Source organism: Rattus norvegicus, chromosome 1 (assembly GCF_036323735.1).
Source record: "Rattus norvegicus strain BN/NHsdMcwi chromosome 1, GRCr8, whole genome shotgun sequence".
In the NCBI taxonomy this organism is placed as follows: domain Eukaryota; kingdom Metazoa; phylum Chordata; class Mammalia; order Rodentia; family Muridae; genus Rattus; species Rattus norvegicus.
Genome location: NC_086019.1, coordinates 61,455,787 through 61,467,946, shown reverse-complemented (window position 1 = coordinate 61,467,946; position 12,160 = coordinate 61,455,787).

The window sequence follows — 12,160 nt, the reverse complement described above, 5'->3', positions numbered from 1 at the left end:
GTGGGGGATGTTTGCCCGGAAACCGGGAAAGGGAATAACACCCGAAATGTATATAAGAAATACTCAAGTTAATAAAAAAAAAAAAAGAAAGAAAAAAAAAAGAAATACATTGTTGATCTTTAGGTGACAAAAAAAAAAAAAAAAAAAAAAAGAGAGACTCTTCCTTCTTCCAATGTCCTAATGTAAATCCCCAGCAGAAGGTGTGTCCCAGGTTAAAGGTGCATACAACCACAGTTGGATCTGGGACTTGCTTTGTCCCAGGTGACCTTGAACTCAGAGACCTCCTTGCCTTAAGCTCCTGAGATTCCTAGCCACTTTGCCTCATGATCTCCATGCCAAGATGCAGTTCAGAAACTTGTATCTCCCAGCCTCAACATCAGGATCAAAGGTGAGCTTTACAATTCTGGGTTGTAGTTCATTCCACTTATAGTCAAGTTCACAACCAGGAATAGCCACTACGAGTATATACGATGTGTCATTATACATGCACTATATATATATACATATATATATATGTATATACATATAAATTTGAAAACACCACAACATTTTATTAGTATATGTTAACCGAGTAAAGTGACAGATGTGGCATTTGTCTGCACATCATGCATGGGTGGAAGAAGAAATTATAAGCCCTTGCATCAAATGAGGAGCTGCAGTTAACAGCAGCTGATAGAAATTCATTCTTCCTTGGGGGAAGGCCATTGGTACGACTCCCAGTGAACAGCTGTACACACAGTATGCAAGCCTGACCAGGTCTAACAGGGCTTAATGAGATACAAAAAATGTGTTTATGTGTATTTCTTTACACACACACACACACACACACACACACACACACACACACAAACACACACACACAGAGGGGTGGTTTAGTGGTGCTGACTTTTTTTTTTATTAACTTGAGTATTTCTTATATACATTTCGAGTGTTATTCCCTTTCCCGGTTTCCGGGCAAACATCCCCCTCCCCCCTCCCCTTCCTTATGGGTGTTCCCCTCCCAACCCTCCCCCCATTGCCACCCTCCCCCCATAGACTAGTTCACTGGGGGTTCAGTCTTAGCAGGACCCAGGGCTTCCCCTTCCACTGGTGCTCTTACTAGGATATTCATTGCTACCTATGGGGTCAGAGTCCAGGGTCAGTCCATGTATAGTCTTTAGGTAGTGGCTTAGTCCCTGGAAGCTCTGGTTGCTTGGCATTGTTGTACTTTTGGGGTCTCGAGCCCCTTCAAGCTCTTCCAGTTCTTTCTCTGATTCCTTCAACAGGGGACCTATTCTCAGTTCAGTGGTTTGCTGCTGGCATTCGCCTCTGTATTTGCTGTGTTCTGGCTGTGTCTCTCAGGAGCGATCTACATCCGGCTCCTGTCGGTCTGCACTTCTTTGCTTCATCCATCTTGTCTAATTGGGTGGCTGTATATGTATGGGCCACATGTGGGGCAGGCTCTGAATGGGTGTTCCTTCAGTCTCTGTTTTAATCTTTGCCTCTCCCTTCCCTGCCAAGGGTATTCTTTTTCCCCATTTAAAGAAGGAGTGAAGCATTCACATTTTGATCATCCGTCTTGAGTTTCGTTTGTTCTAGGGATCTAGGGTAATTCAAGCATTTGGGCTAATAGCCACTTATCAATGAGTGCATACCACGTATGTCTTTCTGTGATTGGGTTAGCTCACTCAGGATGATATTTGTGGTGCTGACTTTTAACCCAGGATCTGATTCAGGTGGACCTCTGTGAGTTCTAGACTAATCTGATTTACACAGCCAGTCCCAGACTAACCAGGGCTATAGAGTCAAAAGGGGGATTCTGAGAGGAATCTTTTAGAATTTGGAGGAGAGAAGTTAGGGTTGATAAGACCATATTTTACTGTATAGATGTATGGAAATTTAAATAAGTGAGAAAATACATGAAGTAACTGAGAGGAAAAAAGTACACTCAATAATGGCAACTTTTTGAACTGACTTTTGTCCAGTTACTTGGCAAAGCAGAAATAAATATGCCTTTAACTGATTTCATCTATGGCAATGCCACTTTCCTTGAGTCAAAACACTTAACATAGATGATTGGAAATGACCTTGAAATCACAGTTACCCTCAGCATCCATGGGCTACATTGAAAATTTATAGTTCTGATTAAGAAGCTGGAAGATATTTCATAACTTTGTATTATCCACTGCGGATTATTTTATAGATCTATAGAATTCCACAACTCAGCTGTTAATTCATTCAATTCTCCCAGTAAATATCCATGATACAGTAATGATGCCCTAATCTCTTTGAACAGGTGCTCTGGTGCAGAGTTTGCCTGAGATAGCCCAACAGCTGCATCCTCTCTTGTCTCCTTCTAGAGAGCTTCATGACTCTGCTGAACAGAATATAAAGTTGGTTATTAGTTTGGATTTTACTTGGGATTTTTGTTTTTAGCCTTTTCCCTGATATCTTTCCATGATATATATTCTATTTTTCTAACTTTGATTTTAGTTCATTTCAAGCACATTATGCTACATGCAATTTTAAAATAACCCAGCACTAAGTCTGGCTAAACACAGGCATCAGAGTTTCATGCAGCCTCCATGGCTACTTCTATGCACTTGTTACTCTGCATCCTAAGGCTCGATTGCTAAGCCGATTGTGAACCAGTTTAACCTAAAATACCTTGACTACTCAAGATGAAATTGCTCTTTGTTTGAGCATGTGAAAAGATAGTCTTTTTATGAGCCAAATTTAATAATAACCAATCATAAGTCTTTGCTCATGCCTTGTGAAGGATGGCATAAGGAATCTTTACCTTTCTTGTTTGGTTCTCTAGAATTTTCTAGTTCTTCAGGGTGGCTCCCTCTGCCCTTTCTGATCCAGAGAACTCTGGAAGGAGTCCAGGGCCTAATTACTTTTCCTATAAGCAGATACATAAGTTCTTTCTCCCAAACTAACATGTCCTTTAGCCAGTAACCAGAAAGATTTTTAGCTTGACATCTTTCCCAGAAAAATAGTAAAATAACCAGAAAATTCAAAATCACACACATTTTGAAAATTAAATTCTCAACAAAGTAACTAAACCAAACAAGCACAGTAGAAACCTTTCTTTCCGGCCTTTTCTAATCTGCCAGGCCAGGATATTGAACCCAATTTTGAGAGAACAGGAGCATCCTGTGAGACACTGAGACTTTCCTAGAGGATTTTATCCTCATCCAATCTCTGTTGTCTGCTTTGCAGGTTGTAGTTTTTCTGTTAGTTCAGCTTCTCCCTGCACAGCAGGAGCTCCCAGATAATCTGGGCCCATTTTCCCTGAGTTAGCTCTGAACCTCAGGAGGAATTCCCCAGGTGACTGAGGCCAAAATTGTGTCCTCTTCTATCCAATTAAACCAAATTAGCAACAACTAAACCAAACTTTATTAAAAGCAGGCACCCTTTACTTTCCCTCTCTGCCTGGAGCCATTCATTATACTGATTCTTTTTACAGGAGGAGAACTCAGAGCCTGATTTGGGTCTGTCTATCCCTGTGTTTAAGATTCCCATGTGCTGGAGTCCCTTGACTCATCTCTGCTCATTCAGGAATCTAATTCTCTCATCCCTAGGACAAGAATCCTAACTCCCTAGTGGATTGTTGACTACCACACTCAACGTCACCTATTGCACGTAGTTTTAAATTAAACCCATGCTAATTCATTCTATGCTCTGGTATCAGTGGTTAGGTTCACCCTACATGGCTAGTTCTATGCAGCCATCTTGTCTTGGTTCCTGCTGTTTGTTTGCTACTTTAACCAAACAAATTTTAACTGAAATGCCTGGAGTGCTGTTGCATTTCTCATCCCACCCACACCCTCTGGCTGGCCTGCAGAAGGCTGGGTAAAGTTCCTCTCACAGGACTTGCCTTCGTCATTTGAAATGAAAATACCAGAGGTTTATACTAACCAGATTTACATGGGTAAATCTCCAAACCAAAAACGCCAATGCAAGGAACAGAAAACACAATAATATAACGACAAAGTGTGCGATTAGATTGGACAAATACACCTCTACACTACTCTATTGCCCATTTATGAAATCTCTAGCTACTTGTGGCTCCTCCAGGCCACAGGGGTCTGCTCTATTTTTAACCTCTTCCTCTTCCATCTACTTCTTGCCCACATCCTCCATCTCTATTTTTCTTTCTCTCCCTTTTCCAATGCATTCTGCTCTACCTTTTCCTTCCATTGTCCAATCAGAGGAAGTAACCTTTATTTGGCTAATTACTATTTCACCTGACATCATCTGAATATGTGGTCTATTGCACTACAGGTCCACCCTGTTGGGAAAGCAAAAATACAAAGAGCAATCCACAAGACATTTTGCTCATTTTGAGTTAACACATATAGTAATTTCACTACATATTTTTCATCATTTTTATTCTATTCTTATTAAGTTATTTCTAGGGAATATTTGTAGTTTTTAACTACAATGCTTACACATAGTAAGGAGGAGTTACAACACCCAAGACCTGAGCAGAATCTCTGAGGAGGTATACTTCCACTGTCAATACAAAGACTTAAGGACCATGGGACACAGGAGCAACACCAAGGTCCCAATACCACACCATCAGCTCCCTGGCAGCCCCATGACCATCAAACTGCTTCTAAAGAAGCAATGGTGCCAGCCACTCATGACCAAGGCAGAGACAATGATGATGGTCGACCACCTGAACAGCATCTTATTTCCCCAAGTAAGAGCTCATTGAAGGACAACAGTTTTATGAAAACACCAGAAAATGGGGGTAAGGTAGAGGAGGATAAAGTCAGGCAAATATTTAGGCAAATTAGAGCAACTGTGAGCTAATGCCATGAGCACGGTATACTACACAGGGAACTCAAACCATATAAGATTATGTTGGACATAAATGGATAAGTTAAAATCATAGACTTTCTTTCGCCTTAGAACACAAGTTGAACCAGGGCAATGCTGAACTGGCACTGTGGTGCTTTGTCTTTTGGAACTCCTGAACTCTTGCCCAGCAAACTTTATGATAGTCCACAAAATGACATTTGGACCTTAGTTTTACATGGTACTTAAAAAGTTAAGATCTTTACTCTGTATTCATACTAGATTTGAAAAGACTTGTTGTGGCAATTGTATTCTGCCACCTGTTGGGTGTTAGAAGAAATGGATAACCTGCTTAGCCTCTTAATGATACTCAACATGAAATATAGGATGACAGTCACTGATGTGATGATGTACCGCTGGTTAAAGGAAGACCGGAAGGCTTTCTCAAATCCCTATGAGGACTGAGCTCCATCACACAAGACCCTGTAATTGTGGACGACATGGAACATATTGAGTCCAGAGCCTAAGATATTACAATGTATAATCAACCCATGGGATCATGTTGCTTACTGTCCTGGCAAGTTCTCCAGGTGCAAGGCTGTACAACAGAGGCTCACACATTGAGTTCAGTTATTCCCTACCCTTGATGATAATGATTCATTCCCTTTGGGCTCAAGAGGAGTGGAAGCTACCCCACCCTAAGCACACTGGTCTCATCATCCTCCAATGGCTTTCTGTTTCCCTGCGGCCATAAACTGGTCCATGATTAGGCATAAGAGCACCTGGTGCTGCCCTTCTCTCTTCAGGCCACTCCAGATGACACCCACACTGGAGAAACATGCATCCATGCCTCCAGTGTCACCTGAATACACTAAATAATCAGCCTCACTGAGAAGAACAATGAAAATAAGAACACAGAAGCCAATCTACTCTCCTGGTATGCCTCAGTAGGGGGAAAGTCTGTCCTCAGCTAGTGCCAGCCCAGAGGCTTTAGGGACAGACCAAGCAAAGTGGTGTTCCTCCTGTAGAGAGGAAAAACTACACGCCCGAAAGCAGAACACTCTGTCCCCATAACTGACTGAAAGAGAGGAAAACAGGTCTACAGCACTCCTGACACACAGGCTTATAGGACAGTCTAGCCACTGTCAGAAATAGCAGAACAAAGTAACACTAGAGATAATCTGATGGCGAGAGGCAAGCGCAGGATACCAAGCAACAGAAACCAAGACTACATGGCACCATCGGAGCCCATTTCTCCCATCAAAACAAACATGGAATATCCAAATACACCAGAAAAGCAAGATCTAGTTCCAAAATCATTTTTGATCATGATGCTGGAGGACTTCAAGAAAGACATGAAGAACTCCCTTAGAGAACAAGTAGAAGCCTACAGAGAGGAATTGCAAAAATGCCTGAAAGAATCGCAAAAATCCCTGAAAGAATTCCAGGAAAACATAAATAAACAAGTAGAAGCCCATAGAGAGGAGATACAAAAATCCCTGAAAGAATTCCAGGAAAACATAAATAAACAAGTAGAAGCCCATAGAGAGGAGTCACAAAAATCCCTGAAAGAATTCCAGGAAAACACAATCAAACAGTTGAAGGAATTAAAAATGGAAATAGAAGCAATCAAGAAAGAACACATGGAAACAACCCTGGATATAGAAAACCAAAAGAAGAGACAAGGAGCTGTAGATACAAGCTTCACCAACAGAATACAAGAGATGGAAGAGAGAATCTCAGGAGCAGAAGATTCCATAGAAATCATTGACTCAACTGTCAAAGATAATGTAAAGCGGAAAAAGCTACTGGTCCAAAACATACAGGAAATCCAGGACTCAATGAGAAGATCAAACCTAAGGATAATAGGCATAGAAGAGAGTGAAGACTCCCAGCTCAAAGGACCAGTAAATATCTTCAACAAAATCATAGAAGAAAATTTCCCTAACCTAAACAAAGAGATACCCATAGACATACAAGAAGCCTACAGAACTCCAAATAGATTGGACCAGAAAAGAAACACCTCCCGTCACATAATTGTCAAAACACCAAACGCACAAAATAAAGAAAGAATATTAAAAGCAGTAAGGGAAAAAGGTCAAGTAACATATAAAGGGAGACCTATCAGAATCACACCAGACTTCTGGCCAGAAACTATGAAGGCCAGAAGATCCTGGACTGATGTTATACAGACCCTAAGAGAACACAAATGCCAGCCCAGGTTACTGTATCCAGCAAAACTCTCAATTAACATTGATGGAGAAACCAAGATATTCCATGACAAAACCAAATTTACACAATATCTTTCTACAAATCCAGCACTACAAAGATAATAAATGGTAAAGCCCAACATAAGGAGGCAAGCTATACCCTAGAAGAAGCAAGAAACTAATCGTCTTGGCAACAAAACAAAGAGAATGAAAGCACACAAACATAACCTCACATCCAAATATGAATATAACAGGCAGCAATAATCACTATTCCTTAATATCTCTCAATATCAATGGCCTCAACTCCCCAATAAAAAGACATAGATTAACAAACTGGATACACAACGAGGACCCTGCATTCTGCTCCCTACAGGAAACACACCTCAGAGACAAAGACAGACACTACCTCAGAGTGAAAGGCTGGAAAACAACGTTCCAAGCAAATGGTCAGAAGAAGCAAGCTGGAGTAGCCATTCTAATACCAAATAAAATCAATTTCCAACTAAAAGTCATCAAAAAGATAAGGAAGGACACTTCATATTCATCAAAGGAAAAATCCACCAAGATGAACTCTCAATCCTAAATATCTATGCCCCAAATACAAGGGCACCTACATACGTAAAGGAAACCTTACTAAAGCTCAAAACAATCATTGCACCTCACACAATAATAGTGGGAGATTTCAACACACCACTCTCATCAATGGACAGATCATGGAAACAGAAATTAAACAGTGATGTAGACAGACTAAGAGAAGTCATGAGCCAAATGGACTTAACGGATATTTATAGAACATTCTATCCTAAAGCAAAAGGATATACCCTCTTCTCAGCTCCTCATGGTACTTTCTCCAAAATTAACCATATAATTGGTCAAAAAACGGGCCTCAACAGGTACAGAAAGATAGAAATAATCCCATGCGTGCTATCGGACCACCACGGCCTAAAACTGGTCTTCAATAACAGTAAGGGAAGAATGCCCACATATACGTGGAAATTGAACAATGCTCTACTCAATGATAACCTGGTCAAGGAAGAAATAAAGAAAGAAATTAAAAACTTTTAAGAATTTAATGAAAATGAAGATACAACATACCCAAACTTATGGGACACAATGAAAGCTGTGCTAAGAGGAAAACTCATAGCGCTGAGTGCCTGCAGAAAGAAACAGGAAAGAGCATATGTCAGCAGCTTGACAGCACACCTAAAAGCTCTAGAACAAAAAGAAGCAAATACTCCCAGGAAGAGTAGAAGGCAGGAAATAATCAAACTCAGAGCTGAAATCAACCAAGTAGAAACAAAAAGGTCTATAGAAAGAATCAACAGAACCAAAAGTTGGTTCTTTGAGAAAATCAACAAGATAGATAAACCCTTAGCCAGACTAACGAGAGGACACAGAGAGTGCGTCCAAATTAACAAAATCAGAAACGAAAAGGGAGACATAACTACAGATTCAGAGGAAATTCAAAAAATCATCAGATCTTACTATAAAAACCTATATTCAACAAAATTTGAAAATCTTCAGGAAATGGACAATTTCCTAGACAGATACCAGGTATCGAAGTTAAATCAGGAACAGATAAACCAGTTAAACAACCCCATAACTCCTAAGGAAATAGAAGCAGTCATTAAAGGTCTCCCAACCAAAAAGAGCCCAGGTCCAGACGGGTTTAGTGCAGAATTCTGCAAACCTTCATAGAAGACCTCATACCAATATTATCCAAACTATTCCACAAAATTGAAACAGATGGAGCCCTACCGAATTCCTTCTACGAAGCCACAATTACTCTTATACCTAAACCACACAAAGACACAACAAAGAAAGAGAACTTCAGACCAATTTCCCTTATGAATATCGACGCAAAAATACTCAATAAAATTCTGGCAAACCGAATTCAAGAGCACATCAAAACAATCATCCACCATGATCAAGTAGGCTTCATCCCAGGCATGCAGGGATGGTTTAATATACGGAAAACCATCAACGTGATCCATTATATAAACAAACTGAAAGAACAGAACCACATGATCATTTCATTAGATGCTGAGAAAGCATTTGACAAAATTCAACACCCCTTCATGATAAAAGTCTTGGAAAGAATAGGAATTCAAGGCCCATACCTAAACATAGTAAAAGCCATATACAGCAAACCAGTTGCTAACATTAAACTAAATGGAGAGAAACTTGAAGCAATCCCACTAAAATCAGGGACTAGACAAGGCTGCCCACTCTCTCCCTACTTATGCAATATAGTTCTTGAAGTTCTAGCCAAAGCAATCAGACAACAAAAGGAGATCAAGGGGATATAGATCGGAAAAGAAGAGGTCAAAATATCACTATTTGCAGATGACATGATAGTATATTTAAGTGATCCCAAAAGTTCCACCAGAGAACTACTAAAGCTGATAAACAACTTCAGCAAAGTGGCTGGGTATAAAATTAACTCAAATAAATCAGTTGCCTTCCTCTATACAAAAGAGAAACAAGCCGAGAAAGAAATTAGGGAAACGACACCCTTCATAATAGACCCAAATAATATAAAGTACCTCGGTGTGACTTTAACCAAGCAAGTAAAAGATCTTTACAATAAGAATTTCAAGACACTGAGGAAAGAAATTGAAGAAGACCTCAGAAGATGGAAAGATCTCCCATGCTCATGGATTGGCAGGATTAATATAGTAAAACTGGCCATTTTACCAAAAGCAATCTACAGATTCAATGCAATCCCCATCAAAATTCCAATCCAATTCTTCAAAGAGTTAGACAGAACAATTTGCAAATTCATCTGGAATAACTAAAAACCCAGGATAGCTAAAGCTATCCTCAACAGTAAAAGGACTTCAGGGGGAATCACTATCCCTGAACTCAAGCTATTACAGAGCAATAGTGATAAAAACTGCATGGTATTGGTACAGAGACAGACAGATAGACCAATGGAATAGAATTGAAGACCCAGAAATGAACCCACACACCTATGGTCACTTGATTTTTGACAAAGGAGCCAAAACCATCCAATGGAAAAAAGATAGCATTTTCAGCAAATGGTGCTGGTTCAACTGGAGGGCAACATGTAGAAGAATGCAGATCGATCCATCCTTATCACCCTGTACAAAGCTTAAGTCCAAGTGGATCAAGGAACTCCACATCAAACCAGACACACTCAAACTAATAGAAGAAAAACTAGGGAAGCATCTGGAACACATGGGCACTGGAAAAAATTTCCTGAACAAAACACCAATGGCTTATGCTCTAAGATCAAGAATCGACAAATGGGATCTCATAAAACTGCAAAGCTTCTATAAGGCAAAGGACTCTGTGGTTAGGACAAAACGGCAACCAACAGATTGGGAAAAGATCTTTACCAATCCTACAACAGATAGAGGCCTTAATTCCAAAATATACAAAGAACTCAAGAAGTTAGACCGCAGGGAAACAAATAACCCTATTAAAAAATGGGGTTCAGAGCTAAACAAAGAATTCACAGCTGAGGAATGCCGAATGGCTGAGAAACACCTAAAGAAATGTTCAACATCTTTAGTCATAAGGGAAATGCAAATCAAAACAACCCTGAGATTTCACCTCACACCAGTGAGAATGGCTAAGATCAAAAACTCAGGTGACAGCAGATGCTGGCGAGGATGTGGAGAAAGAGGAACACTCCTCCATTGTTGGTGGGATTGCAGACTGGTAAAACCATTCTGGAAATCAGTCTGGAGGTTCCTCAGAAAATTGGACATTGAACTGCCTGAGGATCCAGCTATACCTCTCTTGGGCATATACCCAAAAGATGCCTCAACATATAAAAGAGACACGTGCTCCACTATGTTCATCGCAGCCTTATTTATAATAGCCAGAAGCTGGAAAGAACCCAGATGCCCTTCAACAGAGGAATGGATACAGAAAATGTGGTACATCTACACAATGGAATATTACTCAGCTATCAAAAACAACGAGTTTATGAAATTCGTAGGCAAATGGTTGGAACTGGAAAATATCATCCTGAGTGAGCTAACCCAATCACAGAAAGACATACATGGTATGCACTCATTGATAAGTGGCTATTAGCCCAAATGCTTGAATTACCCTAGATCCCTAGAACAAACGAAACTCAAGACGGATGATCAAAATGTGAATGCTTCACTCCTTCTTTAAATGAGGAAAAAGAATACCCTTGGCAGGGAAGGGAGAGGCAAAGATTAAAACAGAGACTGAAGGAACACCCATTCAGAGCCTGCCCCACATGTGGCCCATACATATACAGCCACCCAATTAGACAAGATGGATGAAGCAAAGAAGTGCAGACCGACAGGAGCCGGATGTAGATCGCTCCTGAGAGACACAGTCAGAATACAGCAAATACAGAGGCGAATGCCAGCAGCAAACCACTGAACTGAGAATAGGTCCCCTGTTGAAGGAATCAGAGAAAGAACTGGAAGAGCTTGAAGGGGCTCGAGACCCCAAAAGTACAACAATGCCAAGCAACCAGAGCTTCCAGGGACTAAGCCACTACCTAAAGACTATACATGGACTGACCCTGGACTCTGACCCCATAGGTAGCAATGAATATCCTAGTAAGAGCACCAGTGGAAGGGGAAGCCCTGGGTCCTGCTAAGACTGAACCCCCAGTGAACTAGTCTATGGGGGGAGGGCGGCAATGGGGGGAGGGTTGGGAGGGGAACACCCATAAGGAAGGGGAGGGGAGGGGAGGGGGATGTTTGCCCGGAAACCGGGAAAGGGAATAACATTCGAAATGTATATAAGAAATACTCAAGTTAATAAAAAAAAAAGTGGTGTTCCTGACACAATGAGGTCCATTGTCAATGGAGGTCCTGGGACAGTGGATGTGCTTCAACAGTTGAGGTCCTCAGAATATAGAGTAGAAGATATGGAGGTCCCAGGACAGGGGAAGTGCCATATCAATGGTGCTTCGACAACTGTGGAGGTGCTGCAACAGTCGAGTTCCTTCAAACTGGAAGACTTGTGACAGTGGAGTGGCTGAGTTTTTGGAGGTACTGCAAGAGTGGAGGTACTGTGACAGTTGAGGTGCTTCATCAGTTGAGGTCCTGTAACAGTGGAGTTCCTAAGACATTTCAGGTCCTTTGACAGTGGAGTATCAGCTGGGACAGTGGATATGCTGCTACAATGGAGGTCTTGAAAAACTT